General features: G+C 41.5%; 1 pseudogene; it reads right to left on the bottom strand.

The window, feature by feature from the left end:
• Positions 1-8,282: 8,282 nt before the first annotated feature.
• The window catches only part of LOC141157342 (inter-alpha-trypsin inhibitor heavy chain H3-like), a 244,816-nt pseudogene continuing 235,387 nt past the window's right edge, over positions 8,283-17,711 (bottom strand).

The following is a 17,711-nucleotide window of genomic DNA, read 5'->3' as shown; positions in this document are numbered from 1 at the left end:
ACAGACTAGTTTTCCTTGCTCACCCTGCCCGTATCTGCCATTTTCTCACCAGCATTCCCCCTATTCCCCCTACACCGTGACATAAGTATTTGGTCAATTACAAACAAGCATGATTTCTGGATCTCACAGACCTGTAACTTCTTCTTTAAGAGGCTCCTCTGTCCTCCACCCATTACCTGTAGTACTGGCACCTGTTTGAACTTGTTATCAGTATAAAATACACCTGTCCACAACCTCAAACAGTCACACTCCAAACTCCACTATGGTGAACACCAAAGAGTTGTTGAAGGACACAGAAACAAAATTGTAGCCCTGCACCAGGCTGGGAAGACTGAATCTGCAATAGGCAAGCAGCTTGGTGTGAAGAAATCAACTGTGGGAGAAATAATTAGAAAATGGAAGACATACAAGACCACTGATAATCTCCCTCGATCTGGGGCTCCACACAAGATCTCACCCCGTGGGGTCAAAATGATCTCAAGAACGGTGAGCAAAAATCCCAGAACCACACGGGGGGACCTAGTGAATGACCTGCAGAGAGCTGAGACCAACGTTACACAGATTACCATCAGTAACACACTACGCCGTCAGGGACTCAGATCCAGCAGTGCCAGACGTGTCCCCCTGCTTAAGTTATTACATGTCCAGGCCCATCTGAAGTTTGCTAGAGAGCATTTGGATGATCCAAAAGAGTACTGGGAGAATATCATATGGTTAGTTGAAACCAAAGTAGAACTGTTTGGTAGAAACACAACTCGGCGTGTTTGGAGGAGAAAGAATGCTGAGTTGCATCCAAAGAACACCATACCTACTGTGAAGCATGGGGGTGGCAATATCATGCTTTGGGGCTGTTTCTCTGCCAAGGGACCAGGACGACTGATCCGTTTACATAGAAGAATGAATGGGGTCATGTATTGTGAGATTTTGAGTGCAAACCTCCTTCCATCAGCAAGGGCATTGAAGATGAAATATGGCTGGGTCTTTCAGCATGACAATGATCCCAAGCACACCACCAGGGCAATGAAGGAAGAAGCATTTCAAGGTCCTGGAGCGGCCTAGCCAGTCTCCAGATCTAAACCCTACAGAAAACCTTTGGAGGGAGTTGAAAGTCCGTGTTGCCCAGCGACAGCCCCAAAACATCACTGCTCTAGAGGAGATCTGCATGGAGGAATGGGCCAACATACCAGCAACAGTGTGTGCCAACCTTGTGAAGATTTACAGAAAACGTTTGACCTCTGTCATTGCCGACAAAGGATATATAACAAAGTATTGAGATGAACTTTTGTAATTGACCAAATACTTATTTTCCACCAAAATCTGAAAAAAATTTCTTTCCAAATCAGACAATGTGATTTTCAGGATTTGTTTTCTCATTTTGTCTGTCATAGTTGAGGTCTACCTATGATGTCAATTACAGGCCTCTCTCATCTTTTTAAGTGGGAGAACTTGCACAATTGGTGGCTGACTAAATACTTTTTCCCCCCACTGTATGCATTCCTTTGATATTTCCTCATGGTATTCTATGAACATTGCTCCCATGTCCTGTACATTATCGTTTCTCTTCCTGCAGAGTTTACATGTTTCCGCACTCTATATATACCTCAATTATTCCTACTGTGTATACATGTATTTTTATGGCATTTTTTCTCAATAAAGTTCTATTACCATTTTATACCCTTTGATGGTTTATGGTTACTCCATTTTCGTTCTTGTAGTTTCTTTGAGAAAAAGTGTAAGATTTTTATTGGAGATTAGCAAATCTCCAAAAGATTATAAAGCATGCGGTCCATGCCTTCAGTAAATTGTCTAGCCTTTTAGAGAAAAGGGTAAAGAAAAGAACACTGGGGCCAGAGGTAGACAAAGACAAGTGACTTCAGAAACACAGGTATAAACCCAGCACTATGCGCTTTTCCCAGGAGTTCCATGCTCTGGAGCAAGGTTAAAACCAAACCTAACAAACTAATTATTAAAGTGATCAGGGTAAATACTCTTTAAGTCAAATCAGAAGTTGATCCTTAGAAAAAGCTGGGGGAGATGGGATCCCAGTAGCAGTCTCCAAAAAAAAAAAGACTTTTAAGACTATGGTAGCTCACTATGGAGGTCCCAACTGTGACAGTAGTTAACAAACAAAACCATGAGAGGTCAAGGCCACCAAGGTGTAATCTGATAATGAGTGAGCTATGTACAGTATTATCCTGATGAAGGATCAGCTGCACAGAGCTGCAGAGGACATGTCCAGGAAGCTGATGTGAGAGTATCCATTTGAGAGGAGCCTGGTGCAGCTAATATAATGGCTAAATGGGCAATCACGACTAGAGCATCATGTAACCCTTTAGCCCTCCAGGCAGGCATATATGGGTTATGGTGGTGGATACCTATGCATGCAGCTCTCACTATTCTATTTTATGGGAATTGTGAAATGCAGCCAACTACTACAACACCCATAGTGTTCAATTGAGAGATTTACATATGCACAAGGTCTCCTACTCTCTGGAGTATTGATTTGGGGAGAAGAGCACCCTCATTCTCCAGATATGTGAGAGTCCTGGTAGTGAAACCTGCATCTCTAAGACATTTCTGGCAAATAATTTTGATATGCCATAAACTTCTCAAATGGTAATGCCCCTTTAAAGTTTAATTGGAAGTGGTTGAACATGGCAATGTGGCCGTCGTACCAGGAAAGGTTATGCTCTCCTACTTTAGATAATTTTAGAGGCTTTTTTGATAGCAGAGTAATCTGCGTTTGTGAAAAAGCTATTAAGTCTTCTATGGAATCCGTACTCCGCTCTGTGTGCATGCACAGGCAGGAGCGGTTCACACCTGTCTGCTGAGCTGCGCACTATTCAGGGTCTCAGTAAACTTACCGCCACCCAACTAAAGTGCCTGCTAAATATGAAAAATTATATTCAAAGTTTTAGTTACTCTTTAAGAAATGACAAATGTATTTCCAAATAAGATCACTAGATGGCAGAAGAGTACTGTTGAATATACAGATGTAGCCAAAAGTTTTGACACTGGCACAAATTTTTGGTTTTCACAAAGTGTTTTTAGATCATAAAGTCAGATGTTTCTATGATTACTGAAATAGCCCCTGTCAATCACCTGCAGGGGTGCCAGAAGATCTTTAAACTATGTTTTCCCAGAGTTTCAGAAATAAACTTACCCGTCAGCAATTGTGCAGCCAGGATCTGAAACATGCTGTCTGTGGTTTGAGCAGCATGAATCGACTGACAAATTTTATAACATTCTTTGTAAAGTTCAAAGGTGGCACATAATATCTTGGAATTAGTGCATCAACAATCCATCTGTGTATTGTAATTACCTCGCTGAGAAGGAGGAAGATATAGCTGAAAAACAATTCTGTCCTGGTCCCTGGTGCTCCACTGCACATAACCTTGAGTTCTGTACCATGCCACCCATCATGAAGATGGGTAGGGATTTGCCAGGGCAAATATCAGCAAGCTTGCGATTACAGTGCAGTCAGTAGTTAAGAACTAGGGTTGTCCTGAGTTATTGCAGGTGTTGGGAGTGTCCCTCACTCTTCCCCTCCTTCAGCAGCTCTTCTCAGAAGTTACTAAATGCCGCAGCTCCACATTGCTAGGTAGGCCGTGAGTGTTAAACCGGGCAGAATTGCAATGCGATGATAGTAGATTATTTTACAGGCTCATCTGGTAGGTCTGGTTGAGCAGCATGGAACAGAATCGATGGTGCAGTGGTGTAGATTTTGACAGACGACGTTGATCAGCAAAGACCAGGAAAGCATGGTAAGCAGCATGGCAGAGAAACCTGTGCCAGCCGTTCAGAATATACAGGAACAGTGATTGAGTAGGAAACTTTCCTGCAGTATTCCCTGTAATATTTCAGTAAGGGTTCAGTTAATCACAGGTATATAGAGATGTATGTGTAACTCAATATCTTCCAGCAAGGCAAGAGATAATCACTGGAATGATAGAGAGATAAGTGTAGTCTGGTATCATCCAGCAGGGCAATGATTAATATCAGCAATGCATGGAAATAGTTAAACTCAGGATGGTAGTAAAGTATAGGTAAGCTGCAGACTCGCTTGAAGATATGCAACCTTGATTGCAGAGGACAGGTGTGAACAGCACTGAGAGCAGTGGTGAGGAGTTAGTAACTTGCTTGCTGAGTGGCCTATGTGGACAACACCTAGTAGGTTGGACTGAGTTTAGAAATAACGCTGGTTGTAGCATGGAATTCAGGAATAGCAGATGATATTATAGACACCTGGATGGAGCTGAACCAAGTGAAGAAGAAAACTCCTGACAAGCTTGAGGCAACCGTGAACAATGCTACTTAATAAACAAGCGCTTGACCACTGCCTGATCTGGCCTTAAAAGGTTTAGTGTGATGTCAGAGGAGTTTGCCAGGTAACCTGAGAAACCTGGCATATACTGCTGCAAAGAGAGGCGGCCATAGGGGAAGGAAGAAAAGCCCGGCCCTGAAGGATGGACAGATGAGCAACAGATTAAAGGGGTTCGCCGCTACTTGGACAGTGCAGTTGTTATGACACGTGAGTCCTGCACCCAATCAGCGCTGGCGTTTTCAGTTTGGAGATAATGATATGCTCGTGCTTCGGGTCGGCCTGTGTGGGGCGCTCTATCTGGTGCTCTGCATACATATTCATCTGTATGCTCTTATGACCGCTCACTGTGCCTTCACTGACTTGCCTCCTATTTTAGCTAGCCCCGCACTACTAGATGCATTATGTAAAATAGGAGGCAGGTCAGTGAACGATCAGTGAGCTGTCATAAGAGCATACAGATGAATATGTAAGTAGAGCACCAGATAGAGCGCCCCTCACAGGCTGCCCCGAAGCACGAGCATATCATTATCTCCAAACAAAGTAAAGATTACACAAGAACCACAGGACGGATTTCATCAACCAAGGTATCATTTTAATCAGTGTAATGTTGCCCACCTGACAGTGTATGTAGTTTACTGAGCACAATCCTGCTGACAGGTGCATTTTAAGAGGAAGTGAGCAGGGACAGTGACTGCAGCATTGATTGGGTGCAGGGCTCATGTGACATAACAAGATAACTTGAGCGGCAATACCACTGAAACGGCGCTGGAATCGGAGGTAAGTATGTGTTTTTATTTTATCAGGTGCAAACATTCAGATTGACAAGGGGTTGTCCTAATAGTGGACAACCATTTTGATCAAACAAACAATTTTCTTCTTCTTTTCTGGTCTCAAAATCGAACCCACAACCTTACATTGCAGTCAGCAGCTAAAGCTGTGAGCCACAGCTACTACAGTTCAGCCTGCATTGCAGGCTCCAAACCCTCAGGTAGATTATGCAAGTTGATAGAGATACATCTGTACATAGCAGGGCATTTCTATGTACCTGTATTCTAGAGATGAAGAAAAAGGTCAGATTATTTTGTTCCTATAATCCTACTAAAAAATAATGAGAAAACAATTACAAAAATAACATTTTCTCTTTTTCATGAGATCTGATCTACCCAGGAAGTGAACCCACAATCCTATGATTAACGGTCTCCAGTGCCATCACTGGGAGAATTTTGCATACTTGAAGCTGAATTGCAGGTTCAGTGTATTTCTATGTCCCTGTATTCTAGAGGGAAAATAAAATAAAGATTATTTTTCTTCCTATACAATTACTAAAAAAAATGCAAAACAATTACAATAATGTCATTTTTAATACACATTTTTTTAAAAAAAAAAAAACAATTTTCTACTGCTTTTTTTCTGCAGTTGTCCACATCACATGAAACAATAACAATCTTATCTGATTCTTGCGTGTTTGCTGTGTTTCTTTTATGCATTTCTCCCTTATTTGATGAGTTTTTGGTGCAGATTAGTGATGAGCGAGTATGTTTTGTTAACCCTTTCGCCGAGTATACTCGGGTGAGCACCGAGTATTTACAGCCGCTCGGGCTTTAAGTTTTCGTCGCTCCGTGAACATGATTTGCAACTGTTTGACAGATTTAATACATGTGAGGAATCCTGGAAAAACAGGTATTCCTCACATGTATTAAATCTGTCAAACAGTTGCAAATCATGTTCACAGAGCGACGAAAACCTAAAGCCCGAGCACGCTGTAAATACTCAGTGCTCGCCCGAATATATTCGGCGAAAGGGTTTACAAAACATACTCGCTCATCACTAGTGCAGATGTGAAGCCACGTATTTAATACTTTTTTTTAATTCTACGGAAAAGCTTTGATTCTGCTCTTAAAAATGCAACTGCACTAATTTGCTCCAGGTAACACTATAATTGGAAAATGAGTTCACCTATTACTCTCAAATTCACCAAAAGTGAATCCTAAACCTGTTGATCAATTCGCACAATGCTTCTTAGCCCGTGAATTGTGATCTAATTTACAAACTGGCAAAACATGAAATAGGCGATAACTGGTTTCTCATCTCTCTTTTTTTTTTAATATAAGTCTTATAACAAAAGTTAATTAACATAAGCCTTATAATTTAAGCATACATTGAAGGTTTATTTTCATGCAAAACATACTGGATACATTGGAGTATAGTGCGTATGCTAATGAACTACTATATTACTGGCTCAATAGTTTAAAGGGCACTTACCCACTATCTAGGGAAATATGTTTTTGCAGTATGGATGGCAACTATGAAGGTAAAAAACAACAAAATTATATTAAAATAAAATCAGGGGCTATCATATTTCTCCTAAAAAAAAAAAAATCTCCCGCCCCCTCCATTAATGTAGCGACAATCTGCTCTTGTTAAAAAGAGGGAGAATCCCAAATGGGGACTCCATTCTATGATGAATATACAAGTATTTCTCACTAAATTAGAATATCATCAAAAAGTTAATTTATTTCAGTTCTTCAATACAAAAAGTGAAACTCATAAATTATATAGAGTCATTACAAACAGAGTGATCTATTTCAAGTGTTTATTTCTGTTAATGTTGATGATTATGGCTTACAGCCAATGAAAACACAGAAGTCATTATCTCAGTAAATTAGAATACTTTATAACAACAGCTTGAAAAATGTTTTTAAAATCCGAAATGTTGGCCTAATGAAATGTATGTTCAGTAAATGCCCTCAATACTTGGTCGGGGCTCCTTTTGCATCAATTACTGCATCAATGCAGCATGGCATGGAGGAGTCAGCCTGTGGCACTGCTGAGGTGTTATGGAAGCCCAGGTTGCTTTGATAGCAGTCTTCAGCTCGTCTGCATTGTTGGGTCTGGTGTCTCTCATCTTCCTCTTGACAATACAGAATCTATGGGGTTAAGTTCAGCCGAGTTTGCTGGTCAATCAAGCTCAGTGATACTGTTGTTTTTAAACCAGGTATTGGTACCTTTGGCAGTGTGGACAGGTGCCAAGTCCTGCTGGAGAATGAAATTTCCATCTCCAAAAAGCTTGTCGGCAGAGGGAAGCATGAAGTGCTCTAAAATGTCCTGGTAGACGGCTGCGCTGACTTTGGTCTTGATAAAACACAGTGGACCTACACCAGCAGAAGACATGGCTCCCCAAGCCATCACTGATTGTGGAAACTTCACACTAGACCTCCAGCAGCTTGGATTGTGACCTCTCCACTCTTCCTCCAGACTCTGGGACCTTGATTTCCAAATGTAATGCAAAATTTACTTTCATCTGAAAACAACACCTTGGACCACTGAGCAACAGTCCAGGTCTTTTTCTCCTCGACCCTTCTGGCATTGTCTATTGGTCATGAGTGTCTTGACACAAGGAATGCGGCACTTGTAGCCCATGTCCTGGATACGTCTGTGCGTGGTGACTCTTGAAGCAATGACTCCAGCAGCAGTCCATTCCTTGTGAATGCCCCCCAAAATTTTTAAAGGCCTTTTGTTAACAATCCTTACAAGGCTGCGGTTATCCCAGTTGCTTGTGCACCTTTTCCTACCACACTTTTTCCTTCCACTCAACTTTCCATTAATATGCTTGGATACAGCACTCTGTGAACAGCCAGCTTCTTTAGCAATGACCTTTTGTGGCTTACCCTCCTTGTGGAGTGTGTCAATGACTGCCTTCTGGACATCTGTCAAGTCAGCAATCTTCCCCATGATTGTGGAGCCTACTGAAACAGACTAAGGGACCTTTTTGAACGCTTAGGAAGCCTTTGCAGGTGTTTTTTGTTAATTATTCTACTTTACTGAGATAATGACTTTTGTGTTTTCATTGGCTGTAAGCCATAATCATCAACATTAACAGAAATAAACACTTGAAATAGACCACTCTGTTTGTAATAACTCTATATAATATATAAGTTTCACTTTTTGTATTGAAGAACTGAAATAAATTAACTTTTTCATGGTATTCTAATTTAGTGAGAAGCACTTGTATGTAGTGAGGAACATGGAAATAGGTTATCCTAGTGGAACAACCTCTTTAAAGATAATGCAGAGATGTCATGGGGGCAGATGTTGCTATAATAACCATTTTATCCATCCTCAAGAGATAATACATTGAATAAAACACAGTTAGATTTTCAATATCTTTTTCAATGAAACCCAATAAAGCGTGCTAGTAGACACTGCTAAAGATATCAGGCACAATATAATCTGTATGGGTTCCATCAAGTAGTCCTCTTCCATTAGAATTCACAAACCAGCAGGGAGTTTTAGAGCCATTCCTGGGGTCCGATCTGTAGTCTTTTTCTGAGCTCCTAAAATGTAATAAGAAATAATATTAACAGTCATTATTTGCATATATTGTGTAAAGGGACAATATGGCCTAGTGCAGAAGGTGAAGAATTATTCTTTACATATTTACTGTGTACGTTATATTTAAGAATGATGAATTCATAGCGCTACATAACTGAAATGGGCATTCTAACAAATTCCATGTCTAGTTTCCACCACTACAACATCTAACTACAAGAAGAATCCTATGGCCCCAATGATTTGCTACGTCCACCCGCTGTGACAGCAGGAGGGAGCATAAGTAGGAAGAAGCTTCTCTTCAGTCTTTCTTCCACTACAAAGGAGTCATATATTTGTCCAAAGTTTCCGGCAATTTGACAATCTATCTCAGTATTCACTTACTACCTGGTTGAATAGTTTGTATATTTGTAATCATTAAAGCGGACAGTTTTTTTGAATAATGCATGTATTAGGCACAACGTCAAGTGACAGGAAGTCTTGTGGAAAAGGAACAAGCAGTAGAAAGAAATTGACAAATCATCAGCAAAGATGGTTGATCTATCACAGAGCCGCATCATAAACTTAGTGTACTTACGTGTTTTGTTCCAGTTTTCCCTCCATTGTGGTGTAGGTTGAAAATAGAAAAAGTGACCTTATAAAGTGACCCTTCAGTCCAAATTGAAAATTGGAATATACAAAGCAAATGTATAATCAACCTATCCTGTGTCCTCCTCCCCTCATTGGAGAAGACACAGAAAGGAAGGACACATCTTCAATTTTATCAGTGTTGGTCTATCAGAAGGCAAAAGATGAGGAGAACGTTGGCCATTTTATGAAGATGGAAAGAGTGGGACCAGAACACAGAACAGAGGAAAAAGTAGGACTAGAACACAGAACAGAGGAGTTGCAGTAGGATCGTTCATGAGGAGGACACTAGGTATGTTAGATATTAGAAGATGTGACAAACTCCGAAATCACCAAATTGTGTGGATTTTTCAGGGAAATTTGATTTTCAGAGAAGTTTTCTCTGTGAATTAAATGTCCGTTATTATGAGGGTCTGGCCACACCCCAGAGCATAATAAATGTAATATGTAGAAAATATGTAAAATATTTACACTTACCTTATTGCTCATCTGTCTTGCCCCTCAACTTTTTACCGCTTCATCTGGTCCTTGGAGCATCTTTTCATCACCATCGATTTCCATTGTCTCGTCATGACATCACGACATGCGCGGTGACCTTGCATGCGCATGCGATAAAATGCCCGGGGCCCCATCAGAGCCGGAAGTTCTGGCCCAGGGTATAGGCCAGGGGATTCAGCGGTAGTGATAAGAAGATGCACCGAGAACTAGACGTTGACATTGCATAGCGGAGGGACGACCAAAAAAATGAGCAGTAAGGCAAGTAAAAATATATGTTGTTAACCTTTTGACGGGCCTTTATGGCCACCTTTTTCCTGATTCTGCACAGAAGCAAATTACAAAATAATCTGCATTTTGGTGAATGTGGATTTTTTTGATATTCAAGTAGAATCCAATTACGTGAATATATTTCATCATCTCTAATGTATGGTCTCACTTTCCATTTCAACTCGAGAGTTGCTTACACTTGGGAACTATTTTACATACTTTATACCTTATAGTGAAATGTCTACTACAATTAATTTACTACCTTGTCACGGTCAGCAGTTTATTCTTCACTTTCATTGTTCCAGTTTGCTTGCTGGATTTTTCATTTTTGTGAACGTTGGATATTTCATAATCAATACCATGAAAAAATTGTCCTGAAAACCATTGAAATAGGCAAAGAAAAAAATTAGAATAGGTAAAATGATAAAATCTGTAATATAAAACAGATTATAAATATTACTCAATGATGAAATATCAATAGAAAATAAAATATTGAAATGGCAGAAGACAATACAATTGAACTGCTTACCTAACAGTCCGTGGACTCCTTTAGAAAAGGTATGATCATCTAAAGTGTAAAAGCCAAGAAACTTCATAGGGAGTGGATGATATTTCCGAACTTCATGCAAAATAATGAAAAACGTTGCTCCATCTCCAAATGAAAATGTCAGATTTGTTTCCTTGTTGATTACGAGATTAAATCTGAAGAGATTAATACATGAGATCCTTTCTGTACCTTAAAACTAAACATTTATACAGTCCATGATTATAGTGCATTTTGCATGTTATGACTGATTTTTGGGCATTTTTTTTTGTTAAATGCATGTGTTTTTTTCTTAAAAGCATTTTTTTCAATGGGGATTTTTTTCCCCATTTTGGTTGGCTCCCACATCCATCCTCTATGTATCACAGTACATATCAGAGTTAACAGTCAAATCAGTCAGAGAGCTCATCTGAGGGTTGATTCTGTAACTCTTATCTCTCTTAGGCCTCATTCACACCTTGGTGTTTAAACACATAAATAATAATAATAACTCATTATTCAGTCTGCTATGTACTGTGATACATAGAGGATACAGAAGGCAAACGGACCAGTATTTTTAATGAAACACCATTACAAAAATGCTTTATAGGCATAAATACATGCAATTAAGTACAATTTTTTCCCAACGGTGTCAATGTCCTTTTAGTTACTTTTATAAATGAGATTTCTCACTAAGACAATCTAATTGTCATATTTTTCAGAGGCCACAGGCTCAAAAAGGCTACCTAAGACAGACTTAAACTTAGCACGAGTTATTCCGTCAGGCAGATTTCAGAGGAATCCTGACCTTCACCCCTTAACTCCTGTACAGGGATCTGGTCTTACAACAGGATCCACTGTATTGTTTTCATGGAAGGGCTGCTGGCCGAAAGAGTGAACCAGAAACAAGAAGGTCAAGCAGAGATAAAAAAAAAAACAGGAGAAATCAGGAAGACAACAGAAGAGCAAAGAGTAGAGATAAAAGCCAGGTAAGCAGAACTCATTGACTGGCAGTGGAAGTCAGAGACTGTGGGGTTTAAATAGCAGACAGTCCCACTCTGGGCTCTCACAAAGGAGTAATTAAAACCAAATAATTAACCCCGTAGCTCCCTGATCTAGTGGCACCAAAAGTCCCACAAATAAATTAGGACAGACGCAGTCATGTGTCACCCGCAACAAAGGCGCAATACGGTCTATCGGCCGAAACAGGCTGAAAGGGGACAGGAACCAACACAGATGTTACACTGATTTATATAAATCCTATTATACATGCATTAAATTTAGAGATGAGTGAATTTACTGAGATTCGGATTTGCCAAATCACTCACATTTATTAGGGAAATTTGAGTTGCATCAAAATTATTCAATGAGAACTTACATTTTCCTATTATGCTCTGTGGGTATCTCCAGACCCCAGAGCTCAATAATGTAAAATGTAAAAAAATAAGCAATACTCACCTCACCCAACACCGCCTCAGAAGCCTGCCATCCAGTCCTCCACTCCTCTTCTTTTCGTTTTCCCCCGTGGTACGCATTTCTTATGGCTTGCATGACTATACGCTTGTCAGCGCTTGGGGAGTGCATGTTGGCGTGACACACACAGAAGTCAGAGGCCTAGTCAGTGCCAGAAGTTCCCGAATAGAGTGAAGCAAGTCAAAGAATATGTGCACAACAGGGGAAGGCAGGAAGGTAAAAAGAAGGGGTGTTGAGGACCGGACAGCAGACTGCAGAGGTGGTAGAACAGGTGAGTGGTAAAGTTAGTATTATTTTTTTTTTTACCTTTTGCCAAGCCTCTATAGTTAAACAAATTGGCTGCCAGTATTCTGGAGAATACAAATTTTTATAGAATTCAAGAACTCAATTCCACTCCTACATTACATTTGAATGGCCAACATGTAATACTACACTATACCAAGCAGCAGTTACAGCAGGTTAAATGTTTGGATGAACAATACATCTGACAACGAACAGAACATCACTGGAAGATCCAGGAGCCATGTCTGTGGTGCTGAAGAAGCCCTTTATAAACCTCTGTTCTCTATTATATATTTTAAAAAGTTCCTTACCCTTCTTTCCTTATAGACCTTGCTTTGTGCCATGTGAACATTTTTTTGTTTTTATGGTGCAGAAGTGTGATTTTCTCAGTGGTCACCTCAATTTTTATCTTCATATCCATGTTTATAACTCCAAATCTTCCAAATAAGGTTCCATTTGATAGGACATTGTTGCCTCTTATCTCTTTACCAATAAGTTCTCCATTTACTGATATACCTTTAGCAGAAGACAGCAAATCAAATGTCAAGATAATTCTTTAAAAAAAATGCTGCATTTTTGGATTGGATAGGCAGACAGTTTTGCAGTGAAATAGTAAGTACAGAAACATTGATTTTCATTTTTGAATTAACTTCTTAGAATCCGCTGGTAAAAGTGTCACTTTGTGGTTGATTGAACATTATCACAGTTCATTTAAAAGTGACAACCAATACGGTTGCTCATTTTTCCCTTTTAAAAAATGGTCGCTACAACTCATTAAAATGTCTAAGAAAACAAAAAACAAAAAACAATCAGATCTCTCTGTCTGATTTAATTTCACAGTTTAAGAAAATATGTTCACACTTAAAGGATATTCTGGGCATTTAAGCTTTAAAAAATAGTGTGCTAGGTTTCAGGCAAATTCATCGATTTTTTATTTTATTTTTTTTTTATCGACTGTTAACGTGAAAGAGACTTGTATCTTTAAAAACATGGATAAAAGTGAATTGCACACAGAAATAAAGTACCTTTATCAGAAAGGGATGTCTGTGCAAGAGACTCATGTTGATATGATTTAGACATTGGGTGAACTGCAGCCAATTACTCACAGTTCACGGTTCAGAATACAAACATTTTGTACAATTCCCATTCAATTGTTTTTCTAAATCAGACATGGCCAAAGTGTAGCCCACGGACGGGGTCAGCCATTGGGCTGGATACAGTGGTGTCCTACACCACATGGCCAACCCCTGCTCGGCCTCTCAATTTCACCGGTATCTGCATTCTCAGGATGCGAGTGAATACAATGATTCAACCTGAGAGACTTTACCATACACATTAGATTGCTACCTGCCAAAGCATTGTTTTTTCAATTATTCGGCCAACAGCCTTCTCAAATGACTCTCCCATACACAGGAGTGCTTATTTGGCTGAGAGCACCTTAGTTCTCTATCAGAAAGTCGCTAGCTGAGATGTCAGCTGGCGGCTTATCTCTGGGAGAACAATGTGATTGGCAGTCAGAAATCGGACATTCCCGATCAACATCTCCCCAACAATTAGTTGCCCAGTGCCCACGTACACATTAGATTGCTGGCCAAACCAGTTGTTATCAGCAAGTGTGGCCGACACTATTTGAATGTGTATGGGGGTCTTAAGTCTCTACTCAGTGGGCCCGATGACACTATTAGATTGCGACTGCTGTGCACAGATTCAGTACACAGTTAACAGGCCAGAGCATTGGAGAGAATAGGTGAAGGTCAGTAGTTTTATTTTTACTATTTCAGTACTTGTGTGGGGGAAATGTGGAGGGCCATAATAATGTGTGAGTGATATTGAGACAGTGTGGCGCCCCTGAGGGTTCAGTCGCCACAGGGGTACTGCACCTCAGATAGAGGTGTGGTATCTCCTCTTCCGGGTAAGGATGGAGCATCTCTCAGGACCCCACTTCACCACTCAACACTACACCACTCCTGTCCTGTAGGGGGCCTAAATGCACCAGGGTGCTGCCCCGGTCCGGGATAGAGGAGATGGGGGGAACCAAAGATAGGGGGAACCATGTAGTAGGTGAGGGTGGAGGACACACTTTTAGGAAGCACTTATTGATTCATATTTAATCTACGGCCATCTTAAGTTCAAGGTCTTTGATTGAGGGTCTTCTGTCAGGGTCCAGCTACAGGCTGTTTGCGGTCCTCGTACTCTGGCCTTGAGATGAGGAGCGGGTCAGAGTTAACCACTGTCTCTACCCGGTCAGGGTCCTGTCCTCAGAAGGCCTTGGAGGGGAGCAGAGGAGATAGGCTCCACAGGAAAAAGGATCCCAGGGGGATACGGACGGAGCGGAGTCGCCACCTGTATTCTTTACTCTGGCCTAGCCAGAGGGATTCCTGCTGCAAAAGGGGTGACCGGCCCCCGATATCTGACTTTGTTACTTCACGTCTCAGTCAGAAAAGCCCGGAGGCTTAGTGGATCCCAGGGGGATACGGACGGAGCGGAGTCGCCACCTGTATCCCTCACACTGCGTTTATCCAGTGGGACCCGGCCTTACACCACGTTCCTACCACACACAGTCAGGAGAAGACTCAGTGGAAGAACTTACAAAGGAGAGGAACACACACCAGCGGGGTCTGGACAGGTGCTCCTGATCTACCTGGGAAGTGCTGAACCCTCTTCCCGGTGGCCGCAGTACGCCGTGTGTAGCAGAGAGAAGCTTTGCGGCTGAAAGTTCATCTAAAGTGAGTAAAGACCCGGATGACTTCATTCACCGCCTCCACTTGTTTATTGCTGCGTGGCACTGCACCCACCATCCCTTCTCACACTGCCCTGAGGCCTGCTCCGCCTGTGGGGAGCCATCCCATCTTAGCTGCCCCTAACACCAGCCTCAGTGGATTGTTGCAGCACTGGTGTCCTTCACCAGAAACCACAGGTGGCGTAGTCGAACAACCACTCATCCAATAAGCCCATCTCCATCCATCATCATTATTTTCATGTGACAGCCCTGGGCACGGAACGGGTCCAGGCCACGACTACATCCCCCGCATCTCCTACACTGACCCGGCTCGGAGTAACCCCGCCGCTCAGGGCGAGGCGTCACAACAGCATACATGTGTAAAGGGCCATAATACTGTGTGAGGGACTGTGGGGACACCATACTTGTGTGGTGGCCATAATACTGTGTGTGGGCCTGTGGGGCTATCAAACTCTGTTAGCATCTGTTGGATCATCATACTGTGTGTAGAGACATCACACTGTGTGGTGTGGGGTGCTGTGGTGGCATCATACTGTAAGTGGGTGGGTTGTAGGGGTATCATCCAGTGTGTGTGAGGTGGCTGTGGAGGAATTATAATGTGTGTGGGTGCATCATACTTTGTGTGGGGGTATCATACTCTGTGTGGGGGGCTGTGGGGACATCATACTGTGTGTGGGGGAACTGTGGAGGCATCATACTGTGTTTGGGAGCATCATATTGTGTGTGGGGGCTCTTGGGACATCATAGTGTGTGTGGCGGAGCTTTGGGGGCATCATACTGTTTTTGTGGCATCATGCTATGTGTGGGGGCTGTGGAAACATCAAACTGTTGTAGGGGCTGTGGGGACTTCATATTGTGTAAAGGGGATATTAATATAAAATAATAATAACCAGAATTAAGTTTGGCCATTGGTTCGGCGATCCATAACAGTCATCAGGGTCTCTCATATGGCCAATTGGGAAAAATAATTGCCCACTCCTCTTCTAAATCAATGGACTAGGGAATTTTGCTGTTAACCCACAGAATGAATAGGCCAAAGTCTAAACAGTGTCCTGTTCTGGCTGCAAGTCTATCACCTACAGTTCGAGAGACAACGACATAGGATCTTATGTGTTTGGCTCCCACATTGGAAGTGGTGTCCTTGGTAGCAGAACCCTTTGCAAAGTTGTGGCCAAAAAATTGCAGCATGACTGTAATGAGTTAATAAACCCTGAAGAAAACATCATTAATGATAACTGAATATAGATGTGGCTTACCAAGCTCTTGATCCTTAATAAGATTCAGGATCACACCAGGCTCTTCTTGGATATTAAAGCACAAAGCATCATTCTTCTGAGGAACATTTATCACAAAATGGGGGTCCGAATCAACTGTAATATACAAATGATGAAAAACCATAAAAACAACTAAACAAAAAAATTACTTTCTGCCAGCATGAGAGCTGCTGATAGTAAGGGTGGAGTCACTTATGGCAAATTTGCAAATATGGAAAACAACTAAGGTGGGAAGATGCACTTAAATGCTTGGCCACACCAAAAATGCACTGAGTGCCTCTACTTGGATAGAACAGTGCTGCCAGAGTCCCAGTGATCGTAACTACTGCTGATAGCTTCTATTAGAGGCAGGTGCCGGCTGTATAACGCAGTTGACACCTGCCCTGAGTGAGTGGGCTCAGCTCCTGTACCCGCTTCATACAGGCATATCCACTTCAAGATGGATATATACATAATGAAGAGTGAAGAGGTTAATTATGACAATCTCTCAAATCTTATTCAAACAAGTAGTAAAGATGGACATTAAGGTCAGAGTTAGATTACCTATCAGTTTATTAGATCTTTTCATAGGAGAAGTAAAAGTAGATTCCTGAGCGGTCACTACCTTAACATCCAATATTATGCAATATTCGACATGCACAATTGCAATGCAAATGGTGAAACATTTGTTAAAATGAACAGATGACCCATTTGAAGGATTTATCTACAGCACAGTATCTACATGTGGGGAAAGCAATACTAGAATGAAGGTGCATTAGTACATGAGAGCTAGTAAACATAGCAGAATGGTGAACCCACATCAACCATATATTAAAGGGAGGTATATGACCACATGAGCAAAATGTGAAATTATAATAAGAGCAGATTGTAAATTATTTATCAGGGTGGCTGAGAACAAATTAATATTGCAGTCTGAAGCCTAGTGCTTTTTAAAGGGAACCTGTTGTGTCCCCAATTGCTATTAACCTACTGATAAGGTATAATCTTCAGGTTGAGAGTGTTCCAATGCTGTCCGGCCACCTTACTGAAAGCAGGGCTAACATTTTTATTCCCCTATGGAGCCACAGGCTTTCAGACATAGAAGCGGAGTGGTTACAGTCACAGCTCAGTACACAGTGAGCCCCGGCACTTTGATTTACAGGTGGCTCTGCAGTGCATCAGTGCACAGTGAGCTGTCAATCAAAGTGCAGGGGTGAGCTTACAGCTGTCACCCACTGTGTACAGAGTAACCGCTGCGGGCACGCCTCTATGACTGAAAGCAGCAGCTCCCCGGAGAAATAAAGTTTATTTTCTTACAGGAACTACACTTTCAGTAAGGCAGCTGGACAGCATTGGAAAGCTTTTAAACTGCAGATTAATGATTGGGGACATGGC

Source organism: Phyllobates terribilis, unplaced genomic scaffold (genome assembly GCF_046119375.1).
Source record: "Phyllobates terribilis strain yellow unplaced genomic scaffold, ASM4611937v1 Scaffold_8__6_contigs__length_399053987, whole genome shotgun sequence".
In the NCBI taxonomy this organism is placed as follows: Eukaryota; Metazoa; Chordata; class Amphibia; order Anura; family Dendrobatidae; genus Phyllobates; species Phyllobates terribilis.
This window is presented reverse-complemented; position numbering and strand designations above follow the sequence as displayed.